The sequence below is a fragment of the Bufo gargarizans genome, chromosome 2 (genome assembly GCF_014858855.1).
Source record: "Bufo gargarizans isolate SCDJY-AF-19 chromosome 2, ASM1485885v1, whole genome shotgun sequence".
In the NCBI taxonomy this organism is placed as follows: Eukaryota; Metazoa; Chordata; class Amphibia; order Anura; family Bufonidae; genus Bufo; species Bufo gargarizans.
The window spans coordinates 694,973,903-694,999,041 of NC_058081.1; the positions used below are offsets into that span (position 1 = coordinate 694,973,903).

At 42.8% G+C, this 25,139-nt stretch overlaps 1 protein-coding gene across 3 annotated transcripts in view; it reads right to left on the reverse strand.

The window, feature by feature from the left end:
• The window catches only part of LOC122928999 (germ cell-specific gene 1-like protein), a 43,799-nt gene extending 25,704 nt beyond the window's left edge, over positions 1 to 18,095 (reverse strand). The window contains exon 1 of one of the 3 annotated variants that reach the window (XM_044282396.1): positions 17,923 to 18,095. The gene's annotated coding sequence lies outside the window, so the exon portion shown is untranslated. Of the gene's footprint in view, positions 1 to 480; positions 526 to 17,439; positions 17,511 to 17,922 lie in introns of those variants that run through there. The other 2 variants (XM_044282397.1, XM_044282398.1) reach the window with 2 other exon arrangements.
• Between the last annotated feature and the right edge of the window lie 7,044 nt (positions 18,096 to 25,139).

The following is a 25,139-nucleotide window of genomic DNA, read 5'->3' on the forward strand; positions in this document are numbered from 1 at the left end:
AGGAGCTGCACCCAGAGCGGGGTAAGTATATTCAGTGTGGGGGGCCTGGCACATAGGGGGCTGTTGGAGAAATTGGATAAGCCCTTTAATATTCACACTACTCCTGATAAGAAAAGCTCCACAGTCTGATTGCTCTCCTCAGTTCCTAACTAGCGCTATTAGCAACTTAACATAGTCAAAAATGCTGACAGACTGACTCCCTTCAAGGGTAGGGTCACAGATCAGCCTAGCCGGATACTGCTATTCACCACCGGACCCCATTGACTATGATGGGATCTGGCGGGGATCTTGCCACTTGAGAAATGCCGGCTTTTGGCTGGACAAACAGCATGGCATGCCTATGCCAGAAAGTGTCTGGATCCCCGCCAGATCCCATTATAGTTGATGGAATCTGTTGGTGAACGTCAGTATTCGGCTAGGGCGGATCCGCTGAACTCCGGCAGGCTGTTCTGGATCCAGTAAAAGAAAATGTGAACCTACCCATAGTCGGCCATGCACATTAGACAGCTGTCAGCTAAAAAGTAGTCCGTCCGACAGCTATCACTCCCATACGTGCGCTCAGCTCGGCCGAGAAGCTCCCTGACGGACTCGGTGTGAAGCAGGGAGCCTGCTAGTCAGAAAATGCACAGAAACTCAAAGCTGTAAAAGAAAAGCCTTAAAGACCAATTGAGAAAATTATTTTTAGCCCAAAATGAGTAAAATGCAATAAAAAAAAACGAATAGATCTTTGACTCATTGATTAGACTTTACATCGATAAACGAGCAAAAGAAATTGCTGAGCTGCAGCCGCTGTGTACGACAGTGCGAGAAAAATCCAAAATCTCACTAGTAAACATAAGCCATATAAAATGCAGGACTGCTGAGACATCGCGATCTAACAGGCGACATTGTAGAGAGAAGCACATGTGATAAAAAACATACAATATACAGATGAAGAGCAGTGACGGGTTACTTACATGCAGGGGTCAGAGCCTTCTGCCTGATGAACGCAAGCGATGATATGAAAGGAAGAGGCGAGAGGTACAGATCATATGAGTGAGATGAGCCGGGGGTGATGTCTGCTCCACCACGCCGGCCAGGCTTTTTATTATGATGTGAGAATGAGTAAAGCTGATTAAACGCCTTGATTATCTGCCTGGATAACCTCACATCAGTTCTTCTGGAGATTAACAGGATTTTAAAAACATTAGCAGCATCTGAATAGCGTCTTATGTGACACAAACAGATGACTTCATTACAGATCTGGCGAAGATACCGCCTGTACTTATCTAGAAGTGGGAACATAGAGAAGATAAAGACTATTATATAATAATCACAGATCTATCTATCTATCTGTCTATCTGTCTCATTTCTACTGATCTACAGTATATATCTAGATTGTATCTTTCTATCTATATCTATCTACTGTCTATCGATCTACGATGTACTGTCTCTAACTATCTATCTACAGATACCCGCCTGTACTTATCTAGAAGTGGGAACGTAGAGAAGATAAAGACTATTATATAATAATCACAGATCTATCTATCTATCTATCATGTATCTCATATCTATCTCATTTCTACTGATCTACAGTATATATCTAGATTGTATCTTTCTATCTATCATGTATCTCATATCTATCTATCTCCTATACTGTATATCTATCTGTCTGTCTCATTTCTACTGATCTACAGTATATATCTAGATTGTATCTGTCTATCTATCAGGTATCTCATATCTATCTATCCATCTGTCTCATTTCTACTGATCTACAGTATATATCTAGATTGTATCTTTCTATCTACTGTCTATCGATCTATGTACTGTCTCTATCTATCTATCTACAGATACCCGCCTGTACTTATCTAGAAGTGGGAACGTAGAGAAGATAAAGACTATTATATAATAATCACAGATCTATCTATCTATTTATCTATCTTTTTTTCTATTTATCCATCTTTCATCTCTGATTATTTATCTATCCTCTATCTATCATCTATCTCATATCTACTCATCTATATATTTAGATTATATCTATTGTGGCAATGTGAACATTGAGGTGTTGTTTGCACCAGGAGCGTGTCACCAAGGGGCCCGGCCTTGGTGGAGTAAAAGCCCTAGTCCAGGTGTCCACTAAAGTAGTTGGGGGACACCATATAGATAGTGTAGCTGGTTCAGCTATTTTAGGGCAGGCTTTTACTGGGAACAGGCAATGTGTTGGGTGGGTGACTGTTCCCCATGCTCCAGTCCGGGACTTAGGGCATGCTCATGTCCAGGGATCCTATTTAATCCGGCTACTGGATCTTGGGTGTGGCTCACTCTGGAGTGTTTGGTGAAGCAGAGTCCTGGTGAGGCTCTGTGTGAGTGGTCTCAGCCGGGTGGGCTGAGGGGCTACGAGGCTAGGCGATAGGCTGAACTTTGGGGGACGCGGTGACACCTGTGAAACAAGAATCACGAGGCCAGAGTCGGGAGGACTACTGGGCCACAATCCCCCAAAAGGTATTGAAGTGTCGCAGGCTGGAGGTTGCTGGACTGAATGGCTGAGGAAAGCCGCATTTGTGTTCCATGTGTGAACAGGGCTCTCTAGGTGCGTCAGGGATACGCTTATGTGTTTAGTTAGAGCCTAGCCGGGCAAGGGTTTGTTATTTTGTGTGGATGTCACACGTGATAAGTTGAAGCTGCGACTTCTGAACCTGTGCTTTGCTAAAGTGTCTGAAATAAAGCAAGAGTTTGGACATTATAATCGTGTCTGCGAAGATATCTGTGAGTGTGACCCCCTGAAAAGAGACGATCCCCTACACTATCTATATATCTAATATCTATCTGACTATCAATCTAATAGATAAGAAATTCCATGGCACATCCAAGGTGTAAAAAACAAGTAGATACTCCAGACAGCGACGTTTCAATCCACTTACTGGGACCTTTCTCAAGCAGTGATCTATCTATCTATCTATCTAATCTAACTCTTATCTATCTCCTATCTATCTATTTATATCATATCTATTATCTATCTACTATCTATCGATCTATCTAATCTAACTCTTATCTATCTTCTATCTATCTATCTATCTAATCTAACTCTTATCTATCTTCTATCTATCTATCTAATCTAACTCTTATCTATCTCCTATCTATCTATCTAATCTAACTCTTATCTATCTCCTATCTATTTATATCATATCTATTATCTATCTACTATCTATCGATCTATCTACTGTCTATCTATCGATCTCCTATGTATCTGTCATATCATATCTATTATCTATATATCTATCTAAAAGCAAACAAGGACTACAAGTAGCAGCACACTGCCATTGCAAAAACTAGAAACATGAATAAATGTACATTTCATCACTGCTATATTCACTATGTAAAAATTAGAAGCTCTTTGCGCGCATTTTTTTTTCAGGCTTGTGTTGGACCCATCTACCAGTGATAAGATGGCGTCTAACAGATGGGACATACATTATCAGACTTGCCTCTCCTGGTTGGATGAACCTGAACCTCTTTTTTTATATTATTTGGAGGTGCTGGTGCAACGTTGTATTGTACATTAGAAGGAGTCGCTGTGCCCTTTCGGACCATGCATTCCCGCCCATCTACCCAGGGCTTTCAATCAGAGTGTGATATAGCTGGATTCTACATTGCCCACTAATTTTGTAGGCCGAAATCTCAGGAGAGTGATAGTGTTGTCCCTTCTGATAGTGTAGGTCCCATCGGATAGTGTAGGTCCCATCGGATAGTGTAGGTCCTGTCTGATAGTGTAGGTCCCGTCTGATAGTGTAGGTCCCATCTGTTAGAAGTGATCTTGTCACTGGTAGATGGGCCCAACACAATTTTGATTAAAAAATGTGTGCAAAGAGCTTCTAATTTTCAAATACTAAGTATAGCAGTGTTGCCATTTACATTTATTCATGTTTCTAGTGTTTGCATGTGTAATTGTGCATGGTAGTGTACTGCTACTTGTAGTACTTGTTTGCTTTTACATTGTACCCATGGTAGCGTGCAACTGAACCACTTTTTTCATATTGTTTGGAGGTGCTACACTAATTTTTCTATTTGCATTATCTATCTACCTAGAGTAGTCCCGGTTGACAGCTGACTCAGAGGTGTCTGAGACACAGGGACAAGGCACTGAAGTAACAGGAAAAACACATAGTCAGAAACAGGCCAAGGTCAGGGCTGGCAGAGTTCGTACAAATCCGAGAAACAAGTCCAAGGTCAGGACTGACAGCGGAGGGTTACAACAGTAAAACAGACACAGGTCAGTACACAGGCAGACAATGTGAAACAGCACCCCAGAGCAAGGAATTTAGCAAGCTAGGAACCTAATTGATCTGGCAAAGAAATTAAGTCAGCAGCTCGGTGTTAAAGCAGAAGATAATTGGCAATTAGTAGCAGCCATGCAGCAGCACACAGAGCATGGAGAAGTAGGGAGTGGTATTGATGGTAAAAATTGGAGTAGTAGTTGTTCAAATAATAATGTTCCTAGTAGAAGCAGTGGAGCAGTGACAGACCCAGACTTCTGATGTAACAATATAACATGTTAACAGAGAAGTCTCGGCAGCATGGGCAAGAACGTGGCAGATGAATTTCACTGCTGACAAATGTAAAGTGAAGCTCCTAGGCCACAGTAATCATATTATGGTATACGTATTAAATGGAATAAAACTAGGAACAACAGAAGGACTTGGGTATTCTGGTTACAAGTAAGCTAAACAACAGTACTCAAAAGCAAGCAGGATCAAAGGTTATATAAAAAGAAAGATAACAACCTGTGATCCCAATGTAACATGATCCCTTTATAAATCCCTAAGGCCAAACTGTGATTATGGAATTCATCTTTGGGTTTCATAATGTAGAAAGGATCTAGAAGAGCGAGAGAGGGTTCACAGGCAGTTGACTACCGTACATTATTAAATGCGATGGAAGGTCTCTCTTGTGATGAGAGGCCAGATAAATCCACCTTGTTTAGCTTGGAAAACAGACACTTAGAGCTGTTCTCATTTACATGTATAAGTGTGGTCAATGCCGAAAACTGGCTCAGGATTTATTGTCCCTGCTCATTTGCATATAGATTAAAAGTAGTTTTTTTCCAGAATGAAGCAACGGATCGCTAAGTTAAATTATTACATTCAGCATTGCTAGCCGTAGAAGACATTACATTGTAATATTTTTTTTTCCAAAATGTAAACCAACAGGAAAATAAAAAAGTTTAAAAAATAAGTACACCCTACACACCAGTTACACATAGAACCAAAAAGAACTTGAAGTGAACCTTTTCTGTTACAGTTTATCAGTTTCTTACATTGTTTTTGACTAAAAATGTCTGGCTCTACAGTGGCCTACCAGACCGGCGTAGTTTTCTTCAAAGAGTTATCCCATGATTAATGTCAAAAATAAATATAATATCTTACATGACAACCTCTTTCTAACAAAGCTAGAACCAGCACTGGACCTCAAATGGATCCAGAGATCTTCACAATCATTGTGTCACAACCAGACAGCTGAGAAGCTCTGACAGAGGCCTTTCAGAACCTCCTCCTTGAGTTTCTTTGTTGTGGTATTCAGTTCCTCATCTCGTTAGCCTCTCTCAGCTGTCATGTGTTGGACTAATTGCTTCCCTTTAAATTCCTCCCCAGAATGCTTTTCTGGGCGGCTTATACTTCTTCCTGGAGTGTGTGTGCATGCTGACCTTGTTCTCCTGTCTGGTACAAAGTTAAGTGTTGAACATTTATCTGTTATTTTCTGTTTGCTGGATCCCAGGTGACCCTGACTCCCTCCGTGTCTGGTGTAGGGAGCCGGTGGTCGTGTCCCCTCACTATTGTAGGGTGCTCAGGGGTTATATAGTCAAGGTACGTGGATATGCAAACTTCCACCATTCGGATCTTTGCATAGGCTGAGCAGCCAGGGAAAGTGCCAGGTCTTCTGCAGGGGTCTCCCTTTTGTTCCTTAGCTTTTGGATCCAGCGAGTCATTTATGCATGTTGCTTTGCCTTGTTTCCTGTACACCGTCCGTGACACATTGTTCCAATTGCCCTGCTAGATTTATATCAAGCTGGCAGCTTAGGAGGCGTGTCCATTCTGCTGTAGCTCAGGGGCATGTCCATTCTGCTGTAGCTCAGGGGCGTGTCCATTCTGCTGTAGCTCAGGGGCGTGTCCATTCTGCTGTAGCTCAGGGGCGTGTCCATTCTGCTATAGCTCAGGGGCGTGTCCATTCTGCTGTAGCTCACTCCTTTTCACAGCCCAGGAGGCAGTTTAAGGATGAAACTGAGCATGTGTGTCCACCTCAGTGAGGTGGACAGAGAAATAAGAAAGAAAGTCAAACAGCAGGTGGCGCTGCACAGACCGATTTTATTGAATAACTCAGTGGCTATACAAAATTTTTGATTACCATACATGCAATGACAAAAGTATTCAGATCCCTCTGCTGATTTAAAAACTGCAGAATATTTTTTGTGGGACAACGCCTTTAAGGCTGGCGCTACAAGGTGACCTTGGCCATGGCATCCATCACACAACAAATAATTGCCAAAAAGCAGAGGAGCCATTAAAGGGGTCCAACCCCTGAAATGTCCCTCATATGCCTGAGCCACTCACACACAATGTACTTACCCCGCTCCCCAGCACCGGCGTCGCTTCTGAAGCCTGCATGGCCACCCCTGCATCTCCCTGTGGCGTGGGTGACACTAGGGAGGCTCTTCCCCGTCACCACCTGCCACTGGCTGAGCCGCCCCCCACCCGACGCCGGATTTTTTCATCCGCGCGACAGGGTGATGCAGTGGCGACCATACAGGCTTCAGAAGCGACGTGGGTGCCGGGGAGCGAGGTAAGTACATTGTGTGTGAGGGGCCCGGGCATATAAGGATGGGGGGGGGGCATTTCAGTGGTTTCGGTCATGACCTATGAGTCAGGCTGCAACCCAATTCAATTCAATGGCTGCACTGTAAAATCTGGCAACAGCATATCAATGAGGTTGAGGTCCTAGATTTTCTTCTTTAGCCATTCAGATGTTGATTTGCTGGTGTGGAACCACTGGCCCAGTTAGGAGCATTGCCCCAATTTAACTTAACTTAAAGGGGTTGTGTATGTAAGATGACTAAATGACACTTACTAATACAGCCTTTGTTGATATTCTGCGCCATTTTCTATATTTCATAAGGTATTCTAACTTGTTGGCCAAGTCCTTTGTGCTGTCCACACAGAGGTCCTGTCCATAAATGGCTGCTGATGGAGGGTCATGTGACCAGGCAAATCACTCAGTCTCCTGCATTAAAATACACTACACCTGCACTACACTCTCTAAATTTCAAGTGCAGATGGCAGATGTGGTGTATTTGACTGGAGAAGGATGAGTGATGGGTCTGGTGTTATTCTTTTGCCTGGTCACATGACCCTCCATCAGCGGCCATCTTATGGACAGGTCTCCTGTGTGGACAGAACTGAAGATTTGCCTAACAAGGGGACAACTTAGGAAATATAGCAAAGTCACAGAAAATCACCAAAGGCTATATTAGTAAGTGTCATATCATTATCTTACAGACATATTGGTCAACAGTAACCAGGGGTTGTCTCACTTCAGTAAGTGGCATTTATCATGTAGAGAAAGTTAATATAAGGCACTTACTAATGTATTGTTTTTATCCATATTGCTTCCTTTGCTGTCTGGATTCATTTTTCCATCACATTATGCACTGCTCGTTTCCATGGTTACAGACCAACCTGCAATCCATCAGTGGTGGTCGTGCTTGCACAATATAGGGAAAAGCACCAGCCTATGTGTGCTGCCAAGAGAGGCTGATGCTTTTTCCTATAGTTTGCAAGCAGGACCACCACTAATGGATTGCAGGGTGGTCTGTAACCATGGAAACTAGCAGTGTATGATTTGATGGAAAAATGAATCCAGCCAGCAAAGGAAGCAATATGGATAAGAACAATACATTAGTAAGTGCCTTGTGTTTACTTTCTCTACATGATAAATGCCACTTACTGAAGTGAAACAAACCCTTTAAGGGTATTCTGGTAGTAACAACAGTTAATAGCAAGTCAACGGCGGTCCCGTGTCCTATCTTTGAATAGCGTGGTGGTCGAGCACATACCATTCACTGTATATGGGACTGATGGAGATGTACAGTCCTATGGACAGTGAGTGAAGCAGTAGTGAGCATGCTTGACCACCTCCATTCTACAGATCAGTTGGGACACCCCTTTAATAGAATGTCCTGTCATTCCCTGGTGGTTTGGCAGCACCTCTTGCAGAAGGCTGTCAGTATTATGGAAGATGTTGATGAGTGTAATAGTGGGAACTATTTGTTGTTTTAAAGGTTATGGACACTTTTGGGGTAAATTTTTTGTCATTGCATTTTACTCATTGAGGGCTAAAAAAAAAAAACATATATTTTTTTAATTGGTCTTTATATATAAAAAAAATATCTACAGTTTTTCTTCTACAGTTTTCAGTTCCAGGGCATCTACAGACTATTGCTCTCTTCCTCACACTGAATCCATCAAGGAGCTGCTCAGACAGCGGGATCTGTAGCTATTATCTCTGAACTCCTGACAGCTCATAAACACTCTTTATAGCTGAAGTCTAATGAGACTGGTAATAGAGATGAGCGAATTATTAGAAAATTTGATTCGGCTGCTTTTCCGAATCTCACAAAAAAAGTATTTTGCCATGAAGCGCATTTCCTTTCAAGTAGTGGGTGCAATGACAGGGAGCGGCGATTGCACTGCTCCCTATCATTGTACCCCCCAGATGCCGCGTTAATACATGATAACGGCATCTAATATAAATAACAGAGTGTAAAATAAAAAAAAATCATGCTTACCTGATCCATTTGCTCGTGATGGGCCGGCTGCCGCCATCTTGCTTGAAGATCAGGAGCAAAATCTCGCGCAGCACGAGATTACGTAATCACGCCTGTCTTGAGACAGAGAAGAGAGGAAGCAACCTGCTGAGCTCCTGTTCCTGATGCAGATTCTCCGGAGAGCAATGTGACCTGCTACCATCAGCATTAGGCCTCTTGCACACAAACGTATTCGACGGCCAGGACGGATCCAGAACAATTCAACGGCCTGAGGGAGTGCACCGTGACATAACACATCATCAGGACCATCCTCTACACCGGCTCCTCAGGGACTCGCTGCATTTAGCCTTAATGAGTGTTTAGGAGCTGTTCAGAAAATACAGATAAGGGCTACAGATCCAGCCGTCAGAGCAGCTCCCTGACGGATTCAGTCTGTCAATAGTTTGTGGATGCACAGAAACAGAAAGCCGTAGAGGAAAAACTGATGAAATGTTTTAATAAAGACTGAATGAAAAATTTATTTTTAACCCAAAATGAGTAAAACGCAATTATTAAAAACAAATTGCCTCCAAATGTGTCTATGGCCTTTAACTTTGGTTGCCAGGTGTCCTTCAGTGATGCCAGCATATGAAATAATTAAATTGAAGGCTGGGCAGTGCTGACAGGCAACCCAAGTTAGGTGGCTTCTGAACCAGTGCCACCCAACATGTACTAGGTGACCAACTCTCCCAGGTACCTCTTGTCCTGGCCCTGTCTGTCCATGCTTAAACTGACCAACCCATTGTCACGGTTCCCTGGCCGCTACTGCCTCCGTGCACCAGCAGTGTCCGTTAGCCGGGGAAACCAGGGCTGCGGGGCGGCCTGTACTGACGTCAGAGCCCCGGGCCAAGGAGGAGGTGCGCTGGGGCTCCCGAGCATCAGGTGCTCAGCCAGAAGCTCCACCCGGCATACAGGCACGCCGGCATGAACCGCCTTTCTTCTTGTCCTCTGGCTCCCCCTACTGGTCTTGCTTTTATTAAAGACTCCTTTGGCTTTGGATTTCTAGATTTGGTATTGTGACTACGTTTTAGTCTTTTGGCGTTTTGGTGTTGTATTAATCTCCTGGTTCTGACTTTTTGGCGTGTTTGGTTTTCTCGTTTGCCACTGGCGTTTCTTGCACTGCATTTTCCGACTGGCATTTGACCCTTTTTCCATAGACTACTCTCTATATGTTGGTCCATTTGTTTGTCCCTGTTTATGTGTCACCCCTTCACATATCGCAGTATAGGGACTGTCGTCCAGTTGTGGGTCCGGGCAGTTCTAGGGCTGCACTATCCCTGTGTGTGACGGTAGTCATTATCCTGACACCCATACAATTATTATAAGGAACGATCTTGATCAAACTATACAAACCTTCTGGGTCTTTGTGTAAAGGGGTTGTCTAGGATTAGAAACACATGGTTGCTTTCTTCCATAAACAGCGTCACACCTGTCCAAAGGTTATGCGTTGTATTTCAGATCAAAATTAGGGCTCATGCACACGACCGTATGTGCGGATGACGTCCGTGTTTAACATCCGTTTTTTTCTGCAGATCCATTGTCCGCAAAACGGACAAGAATAGGACATGTTCTATCCTTTTTGCGAAAAGCCATGCGGACATAAGGAAACAGATTGCCCACAGAGTAATTTCCGTTTTTTTTGTGGACCCATTGAAGTGAATTGTTCTGCATACAGGCCGCAAAAAAAAAAAAAAAACTGAACAAAAACAGGAAAAAAAAATACGGCCATGTGCTTGAACCCTTATGCACATCAAAGAGAGCTAAGCTGCAATGCAACATATAACCTGTGGACAGGTGTGGCGCTGTTTTCTTATCCTGGACCACCGCTAGCAAAACAACGTTTTCCCCCACTAATAAATATTAGCCTTTCATACTGCCTAAGACTGCAGTGTCAGAGTCATCGTTATCTCACACGGGTGACTCATCGCCATAGATTTCACCACTCACATATGGTATTTGTTTTCAAACAGAGAGATGTTCACCATTTTGCATGACACACCGCAGCATAATATTAGTGGGAGTCGAAAATGAAATTGTTCCAAGTATATGTCAGCTTCTAAAGTTTTGTCTTGCTCAGTTAAAGGAAAATTTAATCTGGAAAAATAAGGAGGTAAGTACGAGAAGATGTATATACAGTAGGTCATATAACCACAGTACTTTCCCTTGTTAAAGGGGTCCTCTCACTTCAGCAAATGGCTTTTATCATGTAGGGAAAGTTAATACCAGGCACTTACTAATGTATTGTGATTGTCCATATTGCTCCCTTTGCTGACTGGATTCATTTTTCCATCAGATTATACACTGTTTGTTTCCATGGTTACGACCACCCTGCAATCCAGCATCGGTGGCCGTGCTTGCACATTATAAGAAAAAAGCGCCGGTCTATGTGCGCTCCAATGGTCCTGATCACCAGAGAGGCCGGTGCTTTTTCCTATAGTGTGCAAGCACAGCCACCGCTGCTGGATTGCAGGGTGGTCATAACCATGGAAACGAACAGTGTATAATCTGATGGCAAAATGAATCCAGACAGCAAAGGAGGCAATCTGGACAATCACAATACATTAGTAAGTGCCTGGTATTCACTTTCTACATAATAAATGCCATTAGCTGAAGTGAGAGGACCCCTTTAACGAGCAAACCAAATGCTGTGGAGGATTTTAAGTAGAAGCCTCACGGTTATAAGGGGATGTGACTTATTATTTCTTTTAATGGCACCATTTTATGGTACATATAATGCATTGCTTAGGGGGAGATTTATCACACTGGTGTAAAGTAGAACTGGCTTAGGCTACTTCCACACTAGCGTTAATATTTTCCGGTATTGAGATCCGTCATAGAGGCTCAATAGAGGCTCATTCTTTGTCAATGGGGACAAAACGTAACTGAACAGAAAGGAATGCTCCAAAATTCATTCCGTTCTCATACCAGAGAGCAGCATGCGGTTTTCTTTCCGTCCTGGGATGCGGAGCAAGACGGATCCGTCATGACCCCCAATGCAAGTCAATGGGGACGGATCCGATTTCTCTGACACAATCTGACACAATAGAAAACTGATCCGTCCCCTATTGACTTTCAGTGGAGTTGATGACGGAGCCGTCTTGGCTATGTTACAGATAACACAACCGGATCCGTTCATAACGGAGGCAGATGGTTGTATTATCAGTAACGGAAGCGTTTTTGCTGAACCCTGCCGGATCCAGTAAAAACGCTGGTGTGAAAGTAGCCTGAGTTGCCCATAGCAAGCAATCAGATTCCACCTTTTATTTTCACAGCTCCTTTGAAAAATGAAAGGTGGAATCTGATTGGTTGCTATGGGCAACTAAGCCATTTCTAATGAAAGGTGGACTCTGATTGGTTGCTACCAGCAACTAAGCCATTTCTACTTTACCCCAGTTTGATAAATCTCCCCCGGATGGTAGGTTCTGGCTCTGTCGGTCCTCGGCTGCCTCCATTGCGCTTCGGTCCCTACATGTAAACTTCTGGCACTGAAGGGGGTAGAAGAAATGGAGAAAAAAGATTCACCTAATGGCGCCAAACTGCCAGCGGATAAAATCATATGTCAATAGGTGCCCCTTACCAATAAATAGTAAGATAATCAGTATTCGGTGACCATATGGTAGAACTATCTACCATCCGGTTCTGTTGTCCAATCTATAATAGCATACATAAAAGCAATATAAAGTGCTTTAAAAACATAAAAGACATGTGGGAGACACCACACTCACTTCACCAGGGCGGGGTGCTGTGGGATAAAGCTCAAGACACCCACAACAGCCTCCTCCCCCGCCTGGCTCGCTCGTAGGGTTACTGGAATATACGGCAGTCCAACGCTCTGTACTTCTCGTATAATCCTTTAATAAGATCAGTCAGGTATAGCTCAACGCGTTTCGGGGGATAACAGACCCCTTCCTCAGGAGCAAGGTTCAGTAAAGATACTAACAGAGCTTTATCCCACAGCACCCCTCCCTGGTGAAGTGAGTGCGGTGCATTCCACCTGTCTTTTATGTTTTTAAAGCACTTTATATTGCTTCTATGCATGCATGTATGACCATATGGTCACCGAATACTGATTATCTTACTATTTATTGGTAAGGGGCACCCATTGACATATGATTTTACCATAGAGCTATTTTATCCGCTAGCAGTTTGGCGCCATTAGGCGAATCTTTTTTCTCCATTACTTCTATTCTATTGTCACTATATAGCGTTTCTGCTTATAGTTTATCACCTTCGGCTGCCTTACTCCTTTTCGGCTTCTATTATTTTATTATATGCCCTACTATAGGACATGTTCTCTTATTTTTAATACATTTGGTCTCTATATCCACTCTGGCCCTTACCCTTGGCGCCCTGCGTCTATATCCTATATTTCCCTACATAGGACTACAGGATTAACCCTCTGCTTTTTTTTCCTAACCCCGACTGAAGGGGGTCACATGGGCTGCAGCAGCCAATGACTGGTTTCAGCAGTAACTCGTCCCCAAGTGGCAGGTTACTGCTAAGGACGGTCACTGGCTGTAGCAGTGCATGTGACCCCCCTCCAGGGTTACATGTGGGGACCAAAGCGTAGTGAAGACAGTCGAGGGCCAACGGAGCTGGAACTAAGTGGCAGGGAGCAGGTTAGTAATCTTCCCTTCACAGGTCTAGGGGGGTGGTGGTATAAGGCCTCTTGTACATGAACGTTATGTGCCCGTGGCCATATTGCAGCCCGCCATACACGGGCACTGGCCCCTGTGCACTCCGCATCACGGATGCAGACCCATTTCCGTTCCGTTTTTCCGTATGCCATGTATAGTATACAGTAATTACATAGAAAAAATTGGGCTGGGCATAACATTTTCAGTAGATGGTTCAGAAAAAACGGAACGGATACGGAAGACATACGGATACATTTCCGTATGTGTTCTGTTTTTTGGGCGAACCCATTGACTTGAATGGAGCCACGGAACGTGATTTGCGGGAAATAATAGGACATGTTCTATCTTTCAACGGAACGGAAGAACGGAAAAACGGAAATACGGAAACGGAATGCATAAGGAGTACATTCCGTTTTTTTGCGGAACCATTGAAATGAATGGTTCCATATACGGACCGTATACAGAACACAAAAAAACGGCCCGTACACTCGCAAAAAAAACGTTCGTGTGAACTAGGCCTGAGCCAAAGGTTCATCTTCCAACAAGACAATGACCCTAAACACATAGCCAAGACAACACAGGAGTGGCTTAGGGACAGACCTGGCTGTCCACCAGCGGTCCCCATCCAACCTGACAGAGCTTGAGAGGATCTGCAGAGAAGAATGGCAGAAAATCCCCAAAACCAGGTCAGCAAACCTTTTTCCCTTTCAATAAATAAGAAAAGATTCTGAACATTCTGCTCTCACTTTCTCATTATGGGGGATTGACTGCAGATTGATGGGGCAAATGTAATTTTTTTTTTATTTAGCACAAGGCCGCAGCATACCAAAATGTGAAAAAAGCTAGATAGTCTGAAGACTTTCCAAATGCACTGTATGTTATCCCTGTACTGTGACATCACTGTGTATATTACCCATGTACTGTGACATCACTGTGTATATTATCCCTGTACTGTGACATCACTGTGTGTATTATCCCTGTACTGTGACATCACTGTGTATATTATCCCTGTACTGTGACATCACTGTGTATATTATCCATGTACTGTGACATCACTGTGTATATTATCCCTGTGCTGTGACATCACTGTGTATATTATCCCTGTGCTGTGACATCACTGTGTATATTATCCCTGTACTGTGACATCACTGTGTATATTATCACTGTACTGTGACATCACTGTGTATATTATCTCTGTACTATGACATCACTGTGTATATTATCCATGTACTGTGACATCACTGTGTGTATTATCCCTGTACTGTGACATCACTGTGTATATTATCCCTGTACTGTGACATCACTGTGTACATTATCCCTGTACTGTGACATCACTGTGTATATTATCCCTGTACTGTGACATCACTGTGTATATTATCCCTGTACTGTGACATCACTGTGTGTATTATCCCTGTACTGTGACATCACTGTGTATATTATCCCTGTACTGTGACATCACTGTGTATATTATCCTTGTACTGTGACATCACTGTGTTTATTATCCCTGTACTGTGACATCACTGTGTATATTATCCCTGTACTGTGACATCACTGTGTATATTATCCCTGTGCTGTGACATCACTGTGTATATTATCCCTGTACTGTGACATCACTGTGTATATTATCCCTGTACTGTGACATCACTGTGTATATTATTCCTGTACTGTGACATCACTGTGTACATTATCCCTGTACTGTGACATCACTGTGTATATTATCCCTGTACTGTGACATCACTGTGTATATTATCCCTGTACTGTGACATCACTGTAGAGGAAAAGAGATTTTGTCCAGCTTGTACTTGTGGTAATCCAAGGCTTCTTTATTGAAAATTCAGTATAAAATCCAGGTACAGAAAGCAGAGTCTACATGTTTCGGGCACAATGCAATCTTAGCCCTTACTCATGACATCACTGTGTATATGATCCTTGTACTGTGACATCACTGTGTTTATTATCCCTGTACTGTGACATCACTGTGTATATTATCCCTGTGCTGTGACATCACTGTGTATATTATCCCTGTACTGTGACATCACTGTGTATATTATCCCTGTACTGTGACATCACTGTGTATATTATTCCTGTACTGTGACATCACTGTGTACATTATCCCTGTACTGTGACATCACTGTGTATATTATCCCTGTACTGTGACATCACTGTGTATATTATCCCTGTACTGTGACATCACTGTGTATATTATCCCTGTACTGTGACATCACTTTGTACATTATCCCTGTACTGTGACATCACTGTGTATATTATCCCTGTACTGTGACATCACTGTGTATATGATCCCTGTACTGTGACATCACTGTGTATATTATCCCTGTACTGTGACATCACTGTGTATATTATCCCTGTACTGTGACATCACTGTGTATATTATCCCTGTACTGTGACATCACTTTGTACATTATCCCTGTACTGTGACATCACTGTGTATATTATCCCTGTACTGTGACATCACTGTGTATATGATCCCTGTACTGTGACATCACTGTGTATATTATCCCTGTACTGTGACATCACTGTGTATATTATTCCTGTACTGTGACATCACTGTGTACATTATCCCTGTACTGTGACATAACTGTGTATATTATCTCTGTACTGTGACATCACTGTGTATATTATCCCTGTACTGTGACATCACTGTGTATATGATCCTTGTACTGTGACATCACTGTGTATATTATCCCTGTGCTGTGACATCACTGTGTATATTATCCCTGTGCTGTGACATCACTGTGTATATTATCCCTGTACTGTGACATCACTGTGTATATTATCCCTGTACTATGACATCACTGTGTATATTATCCCTGTACTATGACATCACTGTGTATATTATCCCTGTACTGTGACATCACTGTGTATATTATCCCTGTACTATGACATCACTGTGTATATTATCCCTGTACTGTGACATCACTGTGTATATTATCCCTGTACTATGACATCACTGTGTATATTATCCCTGTACTGTGACATCACTGTGTATATTATCCCTGTACTATGACATCACTGTGTATATTATCCCTGTACTTGTGATGACATCACTGTGTATATTATCCCTGTACTATGACATCACTGTGTATATTATCCCTGTACTGTGACATCACTGTGTATATTATCCCTGTACTATGACATCACTGTGTATATTATCCCTGTACTATGACATCACTGTGTATATTATCCCTGTACTATGACATCACTGTGTATATTATCCCTGTACTGTGACATCACTGTGTATATTATCCCTGTACTATGACATCACTGTGTATATTATCCCTGTACTATGACATCACTGTGTATATTATCCCTGTACTAGTGACATCACTGTGTATATTATCCCTGTACTATGACATCACTGTGTATATTATCCCTGTACTGTGACATCACTGTGTATATTATCCCTGTACTATGACATCACTGTGTATATTATCCCTGTACTATGACATCACTGTGTATATTATCCCTGTACTGTGACATCACTGTGTATATTATCCCTGTACTATGACATCACTGTGTATATTATCCCAGTACTGTGACATCACTGTGTACATTATCCCAGTACTGTGACATCACTGTGTATGTTATCCCTGTACTGTGACATCACTGTGTATATTATCCCTGTACTATGACATCACTGTGTGCATTATCCTCGTTTATCAGTGCAACCAAAATAATCAAGAACTTTTCATTTCCCTATTTTACTGCTGGCGGTCTCGGTGAAATGGACCCTTTTCACACAATCTGTGTACTCCGCGTGCGCTCTCCGTAGTCATATCATTTGCAATGACTGGATACATCCTGGGGGTCAGTAAGGTCAAACCTCGGATACATTTATACATCTTGCTATTATTACGAGGATTCTATTTGCAGGTAACTATTTACCATGATTCTCACATAACAAGACCAGAGGTGTAGCATCAGCAATGCGCTCTGTCCACCCCTTCTCACCTATGAGATGACTCTTCGCAGTATCTCTACGGACCCCGTACAGCGGTCTAACCAGCGAGCCTGCCCCCGGCACGCGTCACCGCCCAGCATGGATGTGCAGCATAATAGGAGAGACGTAGGAGCTGTGTATTGCCTCTGCAGTTACGCCATCATACACATTTCACCAGTACACAGTCCACCGGTTTGTCAGGAGAAATGACTGCTGCTGTAAGAAACTTTCAGGATCAAATCCAATCCTGACGTATAATGTACATGAACCACAGGAAATAATCCAGCAAAGCAACAGGCGATGTCCCCCCCCCCCCCCCCTCACTTTTTTTGCCCAGGTAACCTTGCTGGCTGCCTAGGCCTTTACGCCTCGTATCCACCGAGGGGCAGTATAACTTTACCAGCCGATGCTGAAGTGCAATATTCCAGCCCTAAACGTCACGTGCCTTTGTGTTCCTGCCCGTTACACTTATGCAAAAAAAAAGGCATACTTACCTAGCAGGTAATCTGGTGTCGCTGATGGAGCTGGGAATTCAGCAGGACATTCACTGCACCTGTTGTTTCAATGTCCATGGCAGGGCTCTAAGATCTCCCTGTAGGAACAGGAGAGGATCTGGCCATTTTTTATCCAGTTAGCACTCAGCTGGTGGTGCACTGCAGAACAGCATGATGGATGCATGGCTCGCTGGATGATGTGCTGTGCGTGTGTGGGGAAAGACTGCCACCACCTGGCCGCTTTGGGAAGAACAATGAAGACCATACGTAAGCCTAGGTAGATATATATAAAAAAAACTTTGTTTATCTGTCTATATATCGTATCTAACCAGCTTTCTATCTATCTATCTATCTATCTATCTATCTATCTATCTATTAAATTCAAATAAGCTTTATTGGCAGGACTAGATACATATTAGCATTGCCAAGGCTGGTGGGAAATAATTGGGTAGGGATGGGGGATGGGGATAGGGACACATGCTGCGGTATGTTCTCCGTCCAAAATTCCGGAACACTTGCCGGAATGCCAGATCCAACATTATTTTCCATTGAAATGCATTAATGCCGGATCCAGTTTCCCGCTCTGCGCATGCGCAGATCTTTAAAAGTGTAAAAAAATAAATAAATACCTGATCCGTTTCTCCGGATGACACCAGAGAGACGGATCCGGTATTGCAATGCATTTGTGATACAGATCCGCATCTGGATCCGTCTACAAATGCTATCCGTTTGCATACGGATTGCCGGAATCCAACAACGCAAGTGTGAAAGTACCCTTAGGCGCCGTAGCAACAAAGGAGCCGTAATTGGTGGAGAAAGTAGAGTCCAGACTGAAGTTCAACGGTTTTTACTTGAATAAACTTGCAATAAACTCGTATCATCCAAACAATACTTGATCTCTCTCTTGGCTCCAGCAGGCTAAGGGTAAACTGGCAGGAACACTTGATTACTTTGCTTTATATCTCTGCTGCAGTGCTATTCTCTGGATTCAATCTGGTTCCTATCAGCTTCAGTTATTGTTTCTTATGAGAGTGAGGTATCCTGTGACCCTTTTGGTGAGTAGGGTGTCTTTGGCACCGTTTTCCCTCTCAGAGGTACTAAGTCCTGTTATATATCAGGAATGGGCTGCTCTCTGAGCTACTTTCCCAAAGCTTCTGCAGCAGTTAGGGGAAAATACTCCTCACCACATCATGCTGCTTCTTTCAACCGCTCCACCATTAAACTCCACTACTCAATTTTAACAACAGCTTCTGGCAACCACTCCCTTGGTAGGAACCAGGACTAGTCCTCTTCTGCCCAAAAGGGGGGAGAATGGAATCTCTGCCAGATACACTGCCACCTGCTGGTAAACCAGGCACAGTACATAAACATAATATTTTTTTCATATAACAAAATGACACTTTGCTGCTGGTGGTACAGTTGGTGGTGCAAAGCAATACGACGGTGGCAAACAGGTTAGCCATAGGAATGTAGGAGTGCTAATGTCCCTCTGGGCCAGTAGTTTCTGGGTCATACGTGTCTCTGCTCTAGTGTATGGGGGTTTTGAGACCTTGGCTCTAGCTCTTAGGGAAGTAGCCGACACTCATCACAACATTGAAGAGTTTTGCTCTTGTGGTCTGGATACCTTGCAGTCTATATTTTATTATTTGTGGGAGGATCTCATATGTGTCTGCTGCAGTGTAATTGTTGGATCCAGAAGGTTTTGGAGTTTTTCCTCAATATCCTTCAGTTTGTTCTGGGCTTTGATCTTCCTTTGGGATGTCTTTGTACAGGTCCTTGAAATACAGAAGCCGTATGTTGCCGTTTTGGATGTGTAGGTTGTTTCTATCTATCTATCTATCTATCTATCTATCAATCTGTCTTATATCTATCTTTTCTATATGTCTGCCTGCCAGGCTCAAAGGCATGAAAGAATTGAAAAATTTACATTTGTCCTAAAAAATGTAAAAAATAACACAATAAAATCATAAAATAAAACATTTATTCTATGAGGTCTCGGGTCATGGAAAATCTGATTCTTTAGAATATATATTTCTAGCATAACAAACCATCATTTGAACATATCAATATGACAGAGGATAACTAAATGATGATGCCTATTTTTTTTATTTTCTAGTTAAGATGATAAAGGTAAATTTAAACACATAGGGGAACATTTATCATTTGCTTTTGAGTCCGTTTTACGTTTCTCTCTACGATGTGTACCGGCACCAAATTTATTAAATGGTGCATCTTAATAATATATTTGGCGTGAGGGCAATATGGTTTACAGCTATATGTGTTAAAGGTCACAAAAAACACTGCAATCATCATGACTTGCAACTTTTTTAAGACACAAAACAGACGTATCTGATTTGATAAATGTCCCCATAATAAATATTATAAAACATATATATAGAGTATACATAAAATACATATACAATGACTTTTAATTGCTCAGTAAGCTGAGAAACGCGTGTGTAGTGAATATTAGGAAAGGAACAGGATAGTTCACTTTAGAGGATCCAGACCATATAACATCTTGATTGCAGAAAGCACTTTCTTGAAGATGCTCTGGTGCTGCATCTTGACCTATAGAGAAGACAAAAATGACAACAAGAAAAACATGAAAAAGGACTGTGTTTAAAATAAAAAATGCTCTTCATACTGTAATTATAATCCAGGATTAAGAACTTTCTGTATGTTCATAAGGGTCCATTCACACGTCCGTAGTGTATTGCATAGCCGCAAATTGGGTATCCGCAATACACCCGGCCGGCACCCCGATAGAACTGCCTATTCTTGTCCGCAAGAATCAAACATATTTAATTTTTTTGGGGAGCCGCGGACCGGAAGATCGGGGCCGCGCTCCGGAAATGCGGACAGCACACTGTGTGCTGTCCACATCTCTTCTGGCCCCATAGAGAATGAATGGGTCCGGATTCATTCAGCAACGTTGCGGAACGGATCCGGACCCATTCTACGGACGTGTGAATGGACCCATAAGGGAAGGTATCACTTGTTATTTTAAACTAGTTTTTATTTTTTTACTTTATTTTTGGTAGCACTTTTTACTTCTTTGACTTAAAGGGAATTTGTCACCAATTTTATGCTGCCCTGTCTAAAGGGCAACATAAACAGGTGACAGAGACCCTGAGCTAAACGCTGGAGCGCTTAGGGTGCATTCACATCACCGTGTAGCTTTCCATTCTTCTGATCCTTCAGAAGAAGAGAAAAAAAAAAAAACAGGATGATGCGGAAAAAAAACTGATCCTGTTGCATCAGTTGTCATTCGTTTGAGCTATTTCCGTCTGAGATCCGTTTTTTTAGACGGAGACAAAAGTACTACATGCAACCTTACTTGGATTGACCCAGTTGTTTTTCAGAATTTTGTAGTTAACAGTAGTGTTGAGCACAAATATCGGCACTTAGAGAATTCGCGAAGATCTAGAATATAGTGCTATATCTTCGTAATCGTGAATATTCTAGTTTTTTTTTCTTTTTATCCGTATTATGCTATCTATCATCCATAACATTTTTTATATAGCTATTATCTTACCTATCATTAATAAACTTTTATTATAAATATTTTTCTACTTATTATTAATTTCTTTTTATAGATGCTATATTATTTTATTTTTAAAATAAATCATTACCTATAACATACAATAGACAACATATAACAAACAATCACTCAAAGGCTTTATGCCAAAAGCTGGGTATGTGCAAGCCAACAACCTATCCATCAGACAAGTACAGTCAGCATACCTTACAATGGCAGCCTTGTATGCAATCAGACATTCACCAGCTTTTTTTTCCCCCTCAGATAGGAATATTTACAATCTACCACTCATAAATATTTCATTCCAACATCATCAGACTTTATTGCATACTTTATTATCAAGTTCTATAACTCCTAAACTTTCCATCTCGTCTGAAGCATTCCAAACCAGCTCTCAACTGACTGAGAGCCAGTAAGCCTCAAAGTTGCTTGATTTGAGTTGGATGGCTTGGGGAGACCTGCAAACCTAGAGCATTATCATTAGGGTGACAAAAATTTAAATTTTCTTTTTGGATGCCAGTTAACTCTTCTCTCACTGCTTAGGAGGGCTGCATAAAAATGTTCAGTTTTCTAATTGTCCTAACATTTATATTCAATAACCTTTCTATACTGTTTTGTCATGTAAACTCATTTACATAAACATGGGCATATGGGAAAGACATGCAAATAGTGTTTCAGCTGAAAAACAAGGCAGATTCTGCTAATTTGGATGTCTTTCCCATATGCCCATGTTTATGTAAATGAGTTTTCATCCCACAAATAATTTTTTTTTTATAATATGTGACGTAATGCACAGTATTATATTAACTATATCAGTGCAAAATAATGAATGAGAAGGACCTACTTGCCCGTCCCCTTCCCCGCCCACTTTTTTAGACCGGGAAGTCGTGGATTGCGGCACAAAGGACCTTTGCAGCAGATTGCGCCGCAAAGGTCCTTTGTGCCGCAATCTGCGACTTCCCGGTCTAAAAAAGTGGACGTGACGTGGGCGGAAAAGGGGATGGGCAAGTAGGTCCTTCTCATTCTTCATAGAAAATGGTCTGAATGTAAGACCGCTAGGAAGTGGAAGTGGCGCAGGATCAGGGGTGCACCACCACTGAGGCCAGGTGAGGTGACCGCCTCGGGCAGCACCAGGTAAAGGCAAGAGGGGGGCAGCGGAAGGGCCATGGGCAATAAATTAGCATGGGGGGGGCGCTGTTTCAGTTTTTGCCTCAGGCAGCAGAAAGGCTAGGTGCACCCCTGCGTAGGATCCGCCGAAGTTATGCAAAGAAATATAAAGGGGCAGTAACATGCTAAAACATAGCCTTTAATAATATTGTGTAAAATCTCACTAAGAAAAAGGCCCCTTACAAACGTATACTGGCAGCTAGATGGCACAGTCTACATATATGTGCTAAATCACACCCTAGAGACCCCAAAGTGAAGCCCCCGTGAGTAGGTGCTAGGTCTAGCTGGACACCAATGAGATGGAAACAGAGACACAGACTAACACATGTGTATGCGCCTGTTTGACGACATAGAGTGCACAGTGGGAAACAGATGTCGGTGTCTCATGTATCCATACCCTGTCAAGTGAAGTACCTTGTCAAAAATAGAAAGGTCTTACCGGTTTGATGCAGGGTCAGTTCTGTTCACCCGACTACAGATGTTAGGTCAGATTAATTATAGGAGAGGAACAGGTCCCAGATGTAGTCGTTGTTAGGGAAGCCTCAAGGAACTGGACTATCCCTGTAATGCCCTACTTGACCTGATTGACCCTAGTGACCTCCTAACACGGGGTCCTTGGCTCGCAAGGGGTGGCCCCGTCCAGAACCTCACCCTGGGCTTGAGTCCCTACCCCGCCCTGCACAGGTATGTACCTAGAGGCAAAGCATGGACACCTAAGCTGGTGAGAAAAGATGATGTACAAAAGAAAAAAAAAAACTTGATAAATTCACGTGTTCCTACGCGTTTCTTCAGGTGACTAAATCTAGAGGTCTGCACCCAGTGGCGGATTATAATTGGGGCGTTTGGGTCTGTAGCCCCGGGCCCGACATCGCTGGGGGGCCCAACGCCAACCCAAATGCCCAGCATGGGTACATGGGTGCACCCTTTAGGATGAGTGGTGCTATAGTCACATTTAATATAAACACTGTCCAGGAGCTGTACTATTATTGGCCTAAGTGTTTGCATTAAATGTGACTATAACCCCCCTCATTCATAGGAAAACACCCAAGTGCAGCAGTGCATGAGTGAATTTCTATGGATGAAGGGGCTTATAGTCACATTTAATATTAACACTGTCCAGGAATTGTGTAGTGTCCCACTAGGTAAAGGTGGGCACTACACAAAAGGGGTTAATGTGTCTTATTGCATTGAATGCCATGTGCATGTATTTCCCTGTGTTAACTGGGTGTCAGGCCTGTCAGGGTGCAGTTTAGCCTCCCAGGCGTTAGAGGGAGCTAGAGAGCCCTAGTTATATATAGGAAGGCCCAGACAGGGGAGTGTGTAGTGTATTCCAGGGGACTAGAGGAGTCACCTCGTCAGCCTGAAGCTCCTGAGTCTAAGGATAGCTCAGTTGAGATACCCCAGTAGTAGGAGAGCACCTCCTGGGAGAGACCTGCAGCCACCTTTCCCTTCCAACAGACAAGACAGCCAGGAAAAGGAGGTATTGTAATCTAGTCAAGTGGCAATACTGGAGGAAGGATTATACACCAAGGATTCAAGCCAGCATTTAGGCATCCGGGCCTTGGGATCCAGCCAGCTAGAATAGCTGGGGGGATAGAGCAGCATTGCACTGCAAAGCATTAACCGTTTGCCCTCCAAGTATCTTGCAAGATTATACCTGCCATATTGTGAAGTAAACCTGCATTGCACTTGTACTAGAAAGGACTGCATTATTTTCATCTACTGCAACTGTATGTATAAAGTTGGACTGTTTCCATAAAGTAAAGCAACGTTTGGTTTACCAACTGCGTACTCCATTAATCCTCCTACAAACCGGTGTGCCACCGTTACAGGCACTGGCGTCACGATCCTTAAAGGGACCTTACCTAAGGCACTCAAAACACCTACAACATCCAGGGCACCTCATCCACCATCAGGTCTGGTCCCTATCTACAGAGTGTGCCCCAGAGGACCTAGTGTCTACCTCTCTTTCACTGTCGCATGCCTGCCCAGGGTTCTCCTCAGAAAAGTGAGTAACCCTCGATTGCCCATACCGTGACTTACATCCAGGTGCATATTATAAAGCAAAAAATACGGTATGTATTTTAAATTTGGCAACAAAAAAATTAATTTTGCTCCTAAATTTTTCAGTTTAGGAGCCAATGGCTCCTGGGTATTTTTGCAGTCCTATGTAACACTACAGATAGCATAAGGTAAAAGGTTTCTCTGGGATTTATATATTGATGGACTATCCTCAGGATAGGTCATCAATATGAGACTGGTGGGGGTCCGACTCCTGGCACCCTGGCCAATAAACTGTTTGAGGAGACCGCGATGTTCCAGTAAGCTCCGCAGCCTCTTTGTTCAGCAATGTCATTTGATAGCACTGTGCTTGGTATTGCAGCTCAGCCCCAACCACTCAGATGGAACTGAGCGGCACCTAGGCCAAGTAACAATGAATGTGATGTCATATGGCCTATAAGCTGGTGAGTCTCTATGACCGTGTGGCCCGATCCAGGTTCTGACCGCT